Source organism: Hemibagrus wyckioides, linkage group LG09 (assembly GCF_019097595.1).
Source record: "Hemibagrus wyckioides isolate EC202008001 linkage group LG09, SWU_Hwy_1.0, whole genome shotgun sequence".
NCBI classification, from domain to species: Eukaryota; Metazoa; Chordata; class Actinopteri; order Siluriformes; family Bagridae; genus Hemibagrus; species Hemibagrus wyckioides.
The window spans coordinates 28,926,719-28,941,777 of record NC_080718.1 but is presented as its reverse complement, the minus strand read 5'-3'; positions in this window follow the sequence as shown (position 1 = coordinate 28,941,777).

Below are 15,059 nucleotides of genomic sequence, written 5' to 3'. Positions count from 1 at the left end.
TGACAGGAGCTGGAGCAGGAACATAAGCCGAAATTGTAGTCGCAGTTATACTGGCAGGAAAATAGAGCTGCAACCGAAAATAAACAACAAATAAAAGCAATAAATAAAAAGACAAATAGAGTAAAAAGAGAACACTGGTGTTCTTGTTTCTGCAGCATATGTAATAACTTGTTTTGCAGATGTTTGACAAAGTAACTATTAATGGATAAAAAGTATGAAATTTTCATGAATTAAAATTTGCTTCACTTCATCCCAACACACTGCTGATTACTTTCCTAATACAGCAGGAAATGGAGTGTTTTATTCTATAATATTTCTAATTTCAGTGTTATTTTTAAAGAATCAAACAACGATGATGAGCAGAATCTCAGAAATTAGAATGCACAATGTTTTGGTTTTTTTGTTCCTCTAAATAAAGTATTAAGCAACTAACTCAAATTCAAAATTTTCAGTTCAAAGTTCTGCACATTTTCTCATTTGAGTTACTCACACATGGTGAATCCGGGGCCGAGCCCAAAAAGAGCAGAGCCGAGCAAAAATATCATGAATAGAAACTCCATCTTTACTCATCTGCAGTCTCTCTAGAGGTTTATATAGAGACAAAAGAGGAGTATTCTCACGATGCTTATCTCCTGGAATACACTGTAAAAGATACAGAACTGTGGGAGTGGCGCAGGTGCTTGGGTTTAATATTACTTATTGATCTCACCAGACTGGATTCCACACATTGTGTGTAGCAGGATTTATCTACAGTTGTGCTCAAAGGTTTGGGAGAATTTGCTAGATGTGTACCATTTTTATATAAAACATGAGTGAGAAGGCAAAACAAATGTATTTTATTTCTTATAGGACTCATATTTAAGGCATAACAGAATCAAACAAAACATGACAATAAATAAAATAAGGAATAATAATCCTTGTTCAATAGTTTGCATACCTTTAGTTCCTAATATGGTGTATTGCCCCCTTTAGCATCAATGATGGCATGCAGTCTTTTGTAATAATTGTGCATGAGGTCCTTAATTCTCTCAGGTGGTAAAACTGCCTATTCTTCTTGGCAAAATGCCTCCAGTTCCTGTAAATGTTTTGGTTGTCTTGCACAAACTGCACATTTGAGATCTCCCCAAAGTGGCTCATTGATATTGAGGTCAGGAGACTGTGATGGCCACTCCAGAACCTTCACCTTTTTTTGCTGTAGCCATTGGAGGGTCAACTTGGCCTTGTGCTTTGGATCATTGTCATGTTGGAACATCCAAGAGCTTTCGTGCTGTAGAATGCAAATTGTCTGTTAGTCTTCTTCTTCTTCTTTCGACTTTTCCCTTCAGGGGTCGCCACAGCGAATCATCTCTCTCCACCTATCTCTATCTTCTGCATCCTCAAAACTTGCACCCACTAGCTTCATATCCTCATTTATTACATCCATATTCCTCCTCTTTGGCCTTCCTCTTTTCCTCCTGCCTGGCAGCTCCATGTCCAACATTCTCCTACCAATATACTCACTCTCCCTCCTCTGGACATGTCCAAACCAACATGAGCTGTCCCTCTGATGTACTCGTTCCTAATCCTGTCCAACCATGTAACTCCTAAAGAGAACCTCAACATCTTCAGCTCTGCTACCTCCAGTTCTGACTCCTGTCTCTTCCTCAGTGAGACTGTCTCTAAACCATACAGCATGGCCAGTCTCACCACTGTCTTGTACACCTTCCCCTTGATTCTCGCTGATATTTTTCTATCAACTCCTGACACCTTTTTCCACCCATTCCAACCTGCCTGCACTTGCTTCTTTACCTCTTTCCCACACTGTCCATTACTCTGGACTGTTGACCCCAAGTACTTAAACTCCTGTACATTCTTCACCTCTTCACCCTGTAATCTTACTGTTCCACTTCCCTCCCTTTCATTCACACACATGTACTCAGTCTTACTACGACTGACTTTCATTCCTCTTCTCTCCAGCGCAAACCTCCACATCTCCAGGTTTTCCTCCACCTGCTCCTCATGATCTGCAAACATCACTGTCCAAGGAGACTCCTGTCTGACCTCTCTGACAACTGGTCCATCACCATAGCAAACAGGAAGGGGGTCTGAGCCAATCCCTGATGCAGTCCCACCTCCACTTTGAACTCCTCAGTCTGACCTACAGCACACCTCACCACTGTCCTGCTCCTCTCATACATGTCCTGCACCACTCTGACATACTTCTCTGCTACTCCTGACTTCTCTTCTCTTGGCACCCTGTCATAAGCTTTCTCCAAGTCTACAAACACACAGTGCAACTCTCTCTGACCATCCCTATACTTCTCCATCAAAATTCTCAGTGCAAAAAATGCATTTGTTGTGCTCTTTCTGGGCATGAAGCCATACTGCCTCTCACAAATTTCCACTACCTTCCTTAACCTAGCTTCCACTACTCTTTCCCATAGCTTCATTGTATGGCTCATCAACTTTATCCCCCTATAGTTGCTGCAACTCTGCACGTCACCCTTATTCTTTAAGATCGGCACTAATACACTTCTTCTCCATTCCTCAGGCATCTTCTCACTCTCTAAAACCCTGTTAAACAAACCAGCTAAAAATTCCACTGCTGCCTCTCCTAGACACTTCCAGACCTCCACCGGGACGTCGTCAGGACCAACTGCCTTTCCACTTTTCATCCTCTTCAAAGCCTTCCTGACTTCATCCTTTCTAATCTTATCTACTTCCTGTTCCGCAGAGTTCACCCCTTCTACAGTACTCTTTTTTCCCTCTCATTTTCCTCATTCATCAGCTCTTCAAAGTACTCCTTCCATCTCCTCTGTACACTCTCCTTACTTGTGAGCACCTTTCCATCTCTATCCTTAATAACTCTAACTTGCTGCACATCCTTCCCATCTCGATCCCTCTGCTTAGCTAACCTGTACAAGTCCTTCTCTCCATCTCTAGTGTCTAACCTAGTGTACAACTCATCATATGCCTTCTGCTTGGCCTTAGACACCTCCCTCTTCATTCTGCACTGTAACTCCTTGTATTCCTGTCTATTCCCTTCAGTCCTGTCCATGTCCCACTTCTTCTTGGCTAACCTCTTCCTCTGAATACTATCTTGAACTTCCTCATTCCACCACCAAGTCTTCTTATCTCCTTTCCTCCTTCTAGATGACACACCCAACACCTTTCTTCCTGTCTCACTTCTGCTGTAGTTTCCCAGTCATCTGGCAGCACTACCTGACCACCCAGAGCCTGCCTCAACGTCTGTCTAAATTCCTCACAACATTCCTCCTTTTTCAGCTTTCACCACATGGTTTTCTTCTCTATCTCTACCTTTGACCTCTTCTTCTTACAGACCATCAAAGTCATCCTACACACCACCGTCCTATGCTGTCTGGCTACACTCTCTCCCACTACCACTTTACAGTCACTAATCTCTTTCAGATTGCCTCTTCTACATAGGATGTAGTCTACCTGTGTGCTCCTATCTCCACTCTTGTAAGTCACTCTATGCTCCTCCCTCTTCTGACAATAAGTGTTAACCACAGCTATGTCCATCCTCTTTGCAAAGTCCACTACCATCTGCCCTTCAAGGTTCCTTTCCTTAACTCCAAACTTGAACATCACCTCCTCATCATCTGTGTTCCCCTCACCAACATGTCCATTAAAAACTGCTCCTATCACCACTCTCTCCCCCGTGGGAATACTCTCTATCACCTCGTCTAATTCACTCCAGAATCTCTCTTTCTCCTCTAACTCACAACCTACCTGTGGGGCATAACCACAAACAACATTTAACATCACCCCATCAATCTCTAACTTCAGACTCATCACCCTGTCTGACAATCTCTTCACCACCAGAACATTCCTCACAAACTCCTCCTTCAGGACCACACCTACCCCATTTCTCTTACTATCCACACGATAATAAAATCCTGCTCCTATACTACGAGCCTTGCTACCCTTCCCCCTGGTCTCCTGTACACACAGTATATCCACCTTCCTTCTCTCCATCATATCAGCCAGCTCTCTACCTTTCCCTGTCATAGTACCAACATTCAGAGTTCCTATTCTCAGTCCTACACTCTTACCTTTCCTCTTCTTTCTCTGTCTACACACTCTACTCCCTCCTCTACTTCTTTGACCAACAGTAGCCCAATTTCCACCAGCGCCTTGTAGGTCAATGGCACAGATGGTGATCGTTGTTAACCCGGGCCTCAACCGATCTGGTATGAAATTGGTATGAGTACTGACGATTGGCATGGTTAAATTTGGCAATGTTTTATGCTGGATGCCCTTCCTGACACAACCCCCTCTATTTATCCGGGCTTGGGACCAGCACAGAAGTCACTGCACTGTGACCCCCATGGCTAGATAGATAGATAGATAGATAGATAGATAGATAGATAGATAGATAGATAGATAGATAGATAGATAGATAGATAGATAGATAGATAGATAGATAGATAGATAGATAGATAGACAGTTTCCAGCAGTATCCACAAACACAGGTAATAGATAAAATAGGAAGGAGTATAACAAAAATAATGAAATACCCAAATTAGGGTACAAAAATATAATAAAAAATATATCAAATAACAAAATATAAAATATTACCAATATAGCAGAATATAACATTATAACAAAATATAGCAGAAAAATAGAAAATACAGAGATTTAGGAATAAATATGGAGAATGAGATGAAAAACAAGATAAGTAATGTGCAAAACAAGTGATTAAGATTACAGACCTAGTCGATGTGCAAAAACCTATGTGCAAAAACTGCGTGTTTAGTCCTGTGCAAATTTATTGAGAGTTCTGTATAAACCGGAGTGTATTGTGTGTAGTGTGTGTTTTATTGTACAGTCCAGTACAGAGAGAAGACTCATGTCAGCACTGACTCCTCCCACCCCGTGTTGACTTAAAGAGTCGATGGCACGGGGGAGGAATGACCTCCTTAGTCTGTCAGTGGAGCAGGGCAGTGACAGCAACCTGTCACTGAAGCTCCTTCTCTGTCTGGAGATGATGTTGTACAGTGGATGCAGTGGATTGTCCATGATGGACAGGAGCCTTCTCAGCGCCCTCCACTCTGCCACTGATGTCAGGCTGTCAGGCTGTGCAAATTGTCTGTCAGTATTTTCTGATAACATGCTGCATTCATCTTGCCATCAATTTTGATTAACTTCCCTGTGCCACTGGAGCTCTCACAGCCCCAAAACATAAGAGATCTCCCAGCATGCTTTACAGTGGGGATGGTGTACTTTTCACTGTAGGCCTTGTTGACTCCTCTTCAAACATAGCGTTAATGGTTGTAACTATAAAGTTCAGTTTTGTTCTCATCACTCCAAATGACTCTGCTCCAGAAGCTGTGAAGCATATCTAGGTTCTGTCTGGGGTACTGGAAGCGGGCCTTTTTGTGGCATGGGCGCAGTAAAGGCTTTCTCCTGGCAACTCGACCATGCAGGTCATTTGTGTTCAAGTACCTCCTTATTGTGCTCCTTGAAACACCACCACCACATTTTTCAAGAGCAATCTGTATTTCTCTCAAAGTTGTTTGTGGGGTTTTTTTTGTGTCCCAAACAATTCTTCTAGTGGGTGAAATCTTTCTTGGTTGACTGTGGCTTAGTTTCAACAGAACATCTTTTCCACTTCTTTATCAGAGTTTGAACAGTACTGATTGGCATTTTCGATTATTGAGATTCAACACCCTTATCACGCAGGTCCATTGGCAGTTCTTTTGTCTTCCCCATGGTGCAGTATCCAGCCAAGTCAGTGCAACACCTCATGAGCTGGGAAACTCACTGACTGTTTATTTGCAGTGAGTCACAGGTGTGGAAACTTCCCTTTAATAGCCATTTAAACCTCTGTGTGTCGACCTGTGTGTTTATAATGTGGCCAAACATTCAGGGATATGTAAACTTTGGATCAGGGTTGTTTGCATGATTTCAGTTATCATTAGATTAGATTAGATTAGATTAGATTCAACTTTATTGTCACTGCACATGTGGGTACAAGGCAACAAAATACAGTTAGCATCTAACCAGAGGTGCATTTCGCAGTGCAATAATTAGCATATATAATAAGTATATAAACAGTATACAGTGGGAGGTAAATGCAATGAGTAAATACAATGAGTGCAAATGAGCAATGATTGTAGTAAATGCAATGAGTGCAAATGAGCAAATGATTGTAGTGGTGCAATAAAGAAGGTATTGTATACCATGATAATAATTAAATATGTAAACAGTATACAGAGAAGTTATGTACAATTAGTGCAATAATTTAGATGTGTGCAATGAGGAAGATATTGTATACTATGATAAATAATTTGTATATGTAAACTGTACACATATGTAAACTGTACATAGAAAGGGTTATATACAGAAAAAGGTTATGTACACTGATAATAATGTGTTCAGTCAATGTGTGTGTGATCGGGTGGAGGCAGAGTTCAGCAAAGAAACAGCTGTGGGGAAAAAGCTGTTCCTAAACCTGCTAGTCTTGGTCCGGAGGCTCCTGTAGCACCTCCCAGAAGGCAGGAGAGCAAAGAGTCTATTGGCAGGGTGATAAAAGTCCTTTATGATTTTGCGTGCTCTGGTGAGACAATGCTTCCTGTAAATGTCCTCGATCTTAGGAGGTGGAACTCCTACGATGCGTTGGGCAGTTTTCACCACCCTCTGCAGCGCTTTCCGGCCTGACACAGTGCAGTTCCCATACCAGACAGTGATACAGCTGGTCAGGATGCTCTCGATGGTGCAACGGTAGAAGTTCACCAGGATGTCTGAAGAGAGATGGTTCTTCCTCAGAGCCCTCAGGGAGAAGAGGCGCTGGTGAGCCTTCTTGACCAGACTGGAGCTGTTGGTCGTCCAGGAGAGATCCTCGGAGATGTGGATACCCAGGAATTTGAAGCTAGTGACAAGGTCCACCACCTCTCCTTTGAGATAAATAGGTGTGTGTGTCTCACCTTTCTCCTTCCTGAAGTCCACTATGAGCTCCTTGGTCTTCGCAGTGTTGAGCAGCAGGTTGTTGCCAGCACACCACGCAGCTAGACGGTCCAACTCCTCTCTATAAGCTCCGATGAGTCCAATCACCGTGGCGTCATCTGCAAACTTGATAATTGTGTTGAAACTATGTACAGGCTTGCAGTCATAAGTGAAGAGAGAGTAGAGGAAGGGACTCAGCACACAGCCTTGTAGTACTCCAGTGCCAAGGATGAGGGTGGAAGAGCATTGGTGATCTATCTGAACATGCTGGGGCCTGTTGGTCAGAAAGTCCAGAAGGCAGTTGCAAAGTGATGCGTTGATGCCCAGGTCTCCAAGTTTGGTGACTAACTTGGAAGGGATGACAGTGTTAAACACTTAACTAAAGTCCAGGAAAAGCATTCTGGCATAGGTGTCTTTATTGTCCACGTGGGAGAGGACTGAGTGCAGCGCTGTGGAAACTGCATCCTCCGTGCTTCTGTTCTGACAGTAGGCAAATTGATGAGGGTCAAGGGTGGCAGGAAGACAGGTTTTGAGGTGTGCCAGGACAACCTCAGTACTTGTCCATCTTAATGCCCCGCTTCAGATTGGCCCTGGCTGTACTGTAGGCCTGTGCATCACCAGATCTAAAGGCAGCGTTGCGGGCCTTCAGTAAGAGGCGAACCTCTTTGTTCATCCAAGGCTTCTGATTTGGGTACATGGTGATCTGTTTCTGGGTACATTTAGGTACTAAAAAGGAGTCAAACAACTATGTGATCATATGTGATGACCTCATGTGACCACTATCCTTAAATAAGAAACAAATCTTTTGCATTATCAGTCATATTTTCCAAAAATGTTTAACCATTTGTTTCAGGATATGCAAACTTTTGAGCACAACTGTATTTATTATTATTATTATGACTACTGAGCATGACACATTTTATATAATGTGCATACAAATTTCTTAACACTGAAACACATTAGACAAGACAAAGACAAACTAATATAGCACCTAAATCAGTGTTAATTAGACTAAAAATATCTATAGTTCTAATTCATATGGCATTTTTTCCCTATTTGCTCTTTCATATTATCTCCCACAATGGGGGTTGTGGTAGTTTAGTGGTTAAGGTGTTGGCCTAGTTATCGGAAGATGTTGTGAGTCTGAACCCCCAGGTCCACCATGCTGCCACTGCTGAGCTCTTGAGCAAGGCCCTGAACCCTCAGTTGTATAAAATGAAATAAAATGTAACTCACTCTGGATAAGGGAATATGCCAGAAATGTAAATAATTTGTGTTCAGCTTGTTCGGAAGTCTGATTCTTTAAAGTTTTACTTCTTATTGTTACAAAGCTCTGACACTGTAAACTCCTTCCATAAAATCAAATAAACAATCATCTCCTTACAGAAAACTTTCCCATATCAGATAATGAACAGCTGCTAAAATAATGTTTTTGTGTCCCCAAAAACTGCACACTGTGACTGAGCATTAATATAAACCTGTGCTATTATCAGTGCTGCTGTTTTAGAGAATTAATCATTTTACAATTAACCACCATCTGATCAAACAGCACTGTGGTGTAATAATTAACAATAGTATAGTAAAATATTTACCCTCTGTGGAATCCATGGCATTTTGTTGTTCTGAATGTGTAAATGATTGAACAGAACAGATCGAATGTTGGGCACAACAGCAGCAAAAGACAAGATATGTGTGTGTGTCTGTGTGTGTGTGTGTGTGTGTAAGAGAGAGAGAGAGAGAGACTTTATTTTTTTTACTTTTACAATCCTTTATTTGCACAAGTCACACAATAAAAATCAGAGTGACTCAATAAATAAATAAATAAATACATATTAAAATTATTTCAATAAATTTGACAAAATATAATTCTCAAAGCACCACACAGATTCAAACAGATTCAAGTAATTTATACTTCATACTTTAATCAATTAAAGTTCTTGTTTTAAACAACCTGTTGAAAACACAGTCAGTCTTTTGTGCTATTTTGTTTTTTTTCTCCTGACATAATCATATGCAACATCAGGGTTTAGAATTCAGATAAAACAGTTCACGCATCATCAGCACCCAACTACCTGCCATTGAGTCTCTTCACCACAATAGATGCCTGCGCAGAGCACACAAAATCATCAAGGGGTCCTCCCACCCGAGTCATAAACTGTTCAACCTCCTTCCGTCCAAGAGGAGATACAGGTCCATCCGCACCAGAACCAGCAGGTTCAGAGCCAGTTTTTTCCCCTACACCCATAAATCTTCTGAACTCTACAATACACCACTAGGACACTCATGTCTCACTACACTTCACCACTTTGCAGTTCTGCTCCACCATGTACATTCTGCTATAATATAATTTACAAAAATAAAAATAATTAAATAATATTTTCTCTAAAAAGCTAAAAAGCAGTAAAAATAGACCATTAATAAGCAATATTAAACATTCTAGATGACAGAACATTTTATAACAGTTTATATAAACAGAACAGTTTATAACAAGACATCACAATTTACACAATTGGCATGATATCCGTGATAACACAGTGGCATCTTGTTTAGTTTTATCACTGGTTGAATAAAACGATCGGGTTCATCTTTGTAATCTCCTCAGCTGACAATGTAGACACCTGACAAAATTTGTTGTTGTGATTACACTCGATACAGGGCACTTTTCCCTTATCACTTTAACATGCTGCTTTAGCAATGTTCCGTGAAAACGTTTCAGCTTTTATTTTCCTTTTATGCCCTGAAGAAGATATCACAGATTCATCAAGTCCGTCAAAATTATCCATACTTGATCACTTAGTCCGGTTCGATGAAACTCCTCTCATCAAGCACGTCTTTTCGAAGTGACTAGCAGCTTGGTCAGCTGACCTGAATACTGTGTGCTGACTCGCTAAAATGGTGATGCCTTGAAAGTGGACAATACCAGCTTTTTTAGGGTTCAGAACATGCTATATGTGGAGAATAGCTAACGACAGTTCAGTTCATTTTATGCCAAACATGGCATTTATCAGTTGTTGCAAATAAACTTTTGCACATAAATCTCTATGCACATTCTGACATCATTGATTGATGTGTATACTTACATATTTATCTGCACTTGTTCATTTGAATAATTTCTACTATTTGCACTTCTGGCTAAATGGCATTTCATTTCTATCTATCATACCATGTAAAATACTTGGTCAGCAGATTTTCTGGTTAACGGTGGTTTGTACAGTGCCCTCCACTCTGGTTTAACGTCATCATTTTAAACCAAGTATTCTTCACCATGGGATGTTTACCCTCCCACTCAGTTTTTTTTCTTATTTAAAACCTTTATCTTAGGGGTAGTGGTGGCTCAAGTGGTTAAGGCTCTGGGTTGTTGATCGGAGGATCGGGCTTCAAGCCCCAGCAAGGCCATTAACCCTCTCTGCTCCAAGGGGGCTGTATGCCCATGTGCTCTGAACCCAACCTCAGCTGGGATATGCAAAGAAAAATCGCATCCTCAGACTTTGTGTGACATTATCATCTAGTGCATCTATGCACATTATAATCTAGTACTGCTAATATTATGAACAGCAGCTATGCTAATTCTGTTCCATTGTTTCCCTTCTTCTACCCATCCCGAGGCATACAGAGACTGTGCCAGCTCCAGTGGCATCCGGAGATGGACCAGCTCCAGCCGGGTTCTGCTTTGTGAGGATTGGGGAATTCAAAGCAACGCTGTCAAATCGGCATCACACAATTGACTACACATAAATGCACAATATAATCACACTCTCTGGTGTCACCCAAATGAGGATGGGTCCCCTTTTGAGTCTGGTTCCTCTCAAGGTTTCTTCCTCATACCATCTAAGGGAGTTTTTCCTTGCAACAGTCGCCTCAGTCACCTCAGGCTTGCTCACTCGGGATAACATCTAGGACTGTCTGTCTGTTCATATGTTTGTTGTTTTCTTATGTTGTTTCTTATGTAAAGCTACTTTGAGCAATGCTCTTTGTTAAAAGCGCTATACAAATAAAACTGAATTGAATTGAATTGAATTGCCTTTCTGGATTTTTCTGAACTCTGCCTGCTCTTTTTCTGCACTTTTTCTCTCGATTTGGATTTGTTTGCTTGTGTTTGATTAATTTCTGAGCATGGATTCTAATCCTTTCAGCCTTAGATAGAGTGTTTAATCCCCAGTTCTATAGAGGGTTAAGGTTCTTGCACATGGGCCGAACAGTGGCAACTTGCAGATCACCAGTGTTAACAGCCAACCCATTGGAGACAGTTATATCAGCCACCAGACCATTCCTCTGGAACTCCAAGTGGGACTTTTTCATACAGAAACTATTTTCCTATTTGTGATCTCCCCTGGCTCCATCTGCATGACCCTCAGATATCCTGGCAGATAAAGGAACTTGTCCCTTTGTCATGTGAACTGTTTGAGACATACTCCAGAGTCACATTGTTGTACCACCACCATAGAGAGCTTGAACACCTTAAAATCTGTCAATATCTCCGTCAAGTACCAAGATCTGATGTAAGTATTTAGCAAGGAAAAAGCTACTCAACTGCCTCCTCACCATCCATGGGACTGTGCGATCTGCTGCCTAACACTTCTCCTCCAAATAGCAGGATCTATCTATTGTCCATCCCTTACACTTAAGCAGTGGAGGACTATGTCGAGGAGGTCTTGGCAGCTGGTTTCATCCAGACTTTTACCTTCCCAGCCGTGTCTGTCTTCTTCTTCGGGGGGAACAAAGACGGCGATCTGTGGCCATGTATAGAATATTGAGGCACCCCTATCCCAGCAGTGCTGGAACTGTGCCCAGGTCAAAAATTACTTCCTGTTTTTAGCTATTTTAGCCATAGTTATGCTATGCTAGGGTAAGTATTGTCAGTTTAGTGCCTTACCAAGGCATTCCATTGTTTCATGGCCTAGTTTTGTCACACTGACTGCCTTTCTGTATATTCTGAACTGTTTGCGCTTTTTTCTTTTTTGCCCTTTCCCCTCGATTTGGATTTGTTTGCTTGTGTTGTTCAGTTAAACTCCATACATGGATTCTAATACTTCTGATTCAGCCTGCTCCTTACACCATGATTGATCCCCAGTTCTGAAGAGGGTTAAGGTTCTTGTTCATGGGTCAAACAATGGGCTTTTGTTGGTGCTAGGACTGTAGCTTACCAAATGAATAATTGTCCCAACTCTTAAACTGATGGTTCACAGTTTTCTTTAATGTTGTATCTTCCATTAATTAATACACAGTGAACACACCGTAAGAGCTAAGTAAAACAGAGAAAACAAAAAATAAACATAACATTTTCTTATAATACAATACTTTGCACAGAGTGCAACATGAGTTCGGTATGTATGTCTATAACACCAGAAAGTAAACCAGAAGCAGTTCAGTATTCAGGCAAGGGCTCCCTCTGGTGGGAGGAGGGGAGCTAGCTGGTGGAATTGTTACAAAACCCCTCCTTCTAGGAGCACCTCTTGGTGTTCTTGTCCTACAGGGGTGCCCCTGGGGTTGGGGTGCTGAACGACTGGGGTGGATTCAGTGGAAACATTCAATGAGGGAGGGGTGCAAACATGAGTCAATGATGGAACTTACAAGGTACACAGGTGAGCCGTCAATGTCTAGGGGTGGAGGTGGGCTTTGTTCTGAGTCGGTGGCAGGTGGAGGTTTGTGAGCAGGCTTGAAGAGGAGTATGTGGAAGGATGGAGAAATGTGGTCATCGGGGGGTAAACTGTTGTCAATAGGTGACTGGGTTAACTTGACGTAACACCTTAAATGGTTCTCTATATCTGGAGCTTAGTTTCTTACATAGCAGTTTGAGTTTTATGTTTTGTTTGGAGAGCCAAACCAGTCTGGAGGCAGACACAAGCTCTTTCCCAGACCTCTCTGCTGGAACCATTTGTCGACCACTGGGACATCCAGACTTCCTCCTGACCAGGGAAAGAAACGTGGTTGATAGCCCAGTAGACATTGGAAGGGGGTGAGATTGGTGGAGGAATGGTTTAAGGAATTTTGGGCATATTCAGCCCAGACAAAGAACTCGCTCCATAGGTCCTCAGGAATCTTCCTATTTTCTGATTGACCTGCTCAACTTGGCCAATGGCTTGAAGGTAGTATCCTGGCATGAGACTGACTCTACTCCCTAAACAGTCGCAGAACACCTGCTACAGCCGAGAAGTGAACTGGGTACCCCTATCAGACACCAAAAGAGTGGCTGTTTCTGTGGCAGTAGGAGGAGTACTTTTAGGGGAACCAGTCTGCAGGCTTTGGAAAAGTGGTCAGCCACAACTAGAATGGCCATGTGGTTATGTGAGTTAGGAAGGTCATTGATGAAATCTACTGCAATATGGGACCAAGGTCACTGGGGAATGGGAAGTGGTTCCAGTACGGTACCACCGGTCCGTACGGTAGTTGTCGTGACGTGCTCACTTGGGCACATATGCTACATGATTTGACATAATGCTTCACATCCATTAGGAGGGTTGGCTACCATAATGCGTTCTGGATGAGTTTGGAGATACGATGGATCCCAGGATGGCCTGAATTTTCGTGATGTATGTACCCACTTGATGATTCTTTCAAATGGTTCGTTGGGCATGTAGTGTTAATTAAATATCTGGGAGGAGTGCGTTCATTGGTTTGAGCATCATATAGGAGCAATGATAATGGAGGAAGCCCACTGTGCCTCTTCAGTCTTCTAGAATTTTTTTGTTTCACCACACTATAGTGCTAGTCCCATATGAAGCGCGAGTAAAAGTTTGCAAAGCCCAGAAATCTTTGTAATTCCTTTACACTTGATGGGGACAGCCATCCTGTCACAGCTTTTACTTTGGTGGTGTCCATCTCCACTCCTTGCCTGCTGATGATGTACCCCAGGAAGGTGATAATGTCTTTGTGGAACTCGCACTTTTCTGTTTTACAACAAGTTGATGCTGTAGATGTCATTTTAGCACAGTGCATACATGGTAAACATCAACGTACACAATAATGTAAGAGTTAAATAAGACCCTGAAATTTTCGTTCATGAATGTTTGAAACACTGCAGGAGTGTTAATTAATCCATAAGGTATTACCTGGTACTTGTAGTGACCTCTGGTGCTGTGGAAGGCTGTTTTCCACTCATCCCTTTTCCTGATCCAGATTTATTGTAGGCACTGCAAAGGTCTAGTTTTGAGAAGTACAGAGTTGTTCCAGTGCAGACTGTAATAGAGTTTAGGCAATATATCACTCTATAATGCATACATCTAATAAACCTTAATCCTTCTGCAGTGTTTATGGTCACATGCAACTTTATAATGAATGTTGATCTATTTCTAGCTCACAAACAACAAAGAGAAATAAAGAATCTAGAAAAAAATTAGAATTTCAGTGGTTATTTTGAGTTGACAGTTTTTGACTCTGACAATATTGCCATTGTTATAATATGAATGAACAGCTCTATCTCTCTCTGGCCTTAATATGAAACAGTAATAGGTACTGCTTTAATAAAAAAAAAAATTCTTTCTTTTTATAAACATGGGACAGACCTGTAGCAGTAACAGACCTCGACACAGAATTATAAAAACTGTAGCAATAAAACTACTGCAGTAGGCAGAAACAGAGGTGCAGAATCAACTACTTTTAAAACATTATTCAAAAAACTGTATTTTACTAATCAAACAAGTACATCTCATATTAGCAAGAACACTACTGTAATGGCAGCTCTGAACCTTCAGACTCTGACTCAAGATTCTTTTGACTCAAGGGAATCTATGCTTTATTATACCACCAGCATGGACTTGGCCATGTCCTGGTCAGTGCTTGCATGTGTCTGTCTCTGATCCTGCTGCCCCTGCCCCTGTATCTGACTGACCTGAGCCAATGTACGCAGTGGTGCTGGAATCTGATTAAGAGTCTGGGTTAATACAGAGATAAGACTCTGTGCTGCAGAAATCACTTCTAAGTATTCTATCTAGTAAACACAAAGCGACTTAGACTTAGCTTTAAAGGTATACATTTCATCATGATGAAACTGAACACTGAACAGTGAACACTGAATTGAACAGTTTAGTGCTGCAAGTGCACTGCTCTGCTATTTGAGCAACAATAACGCTATGCTATGATGCTGATGATAGTATAATGATACACATGTCCAG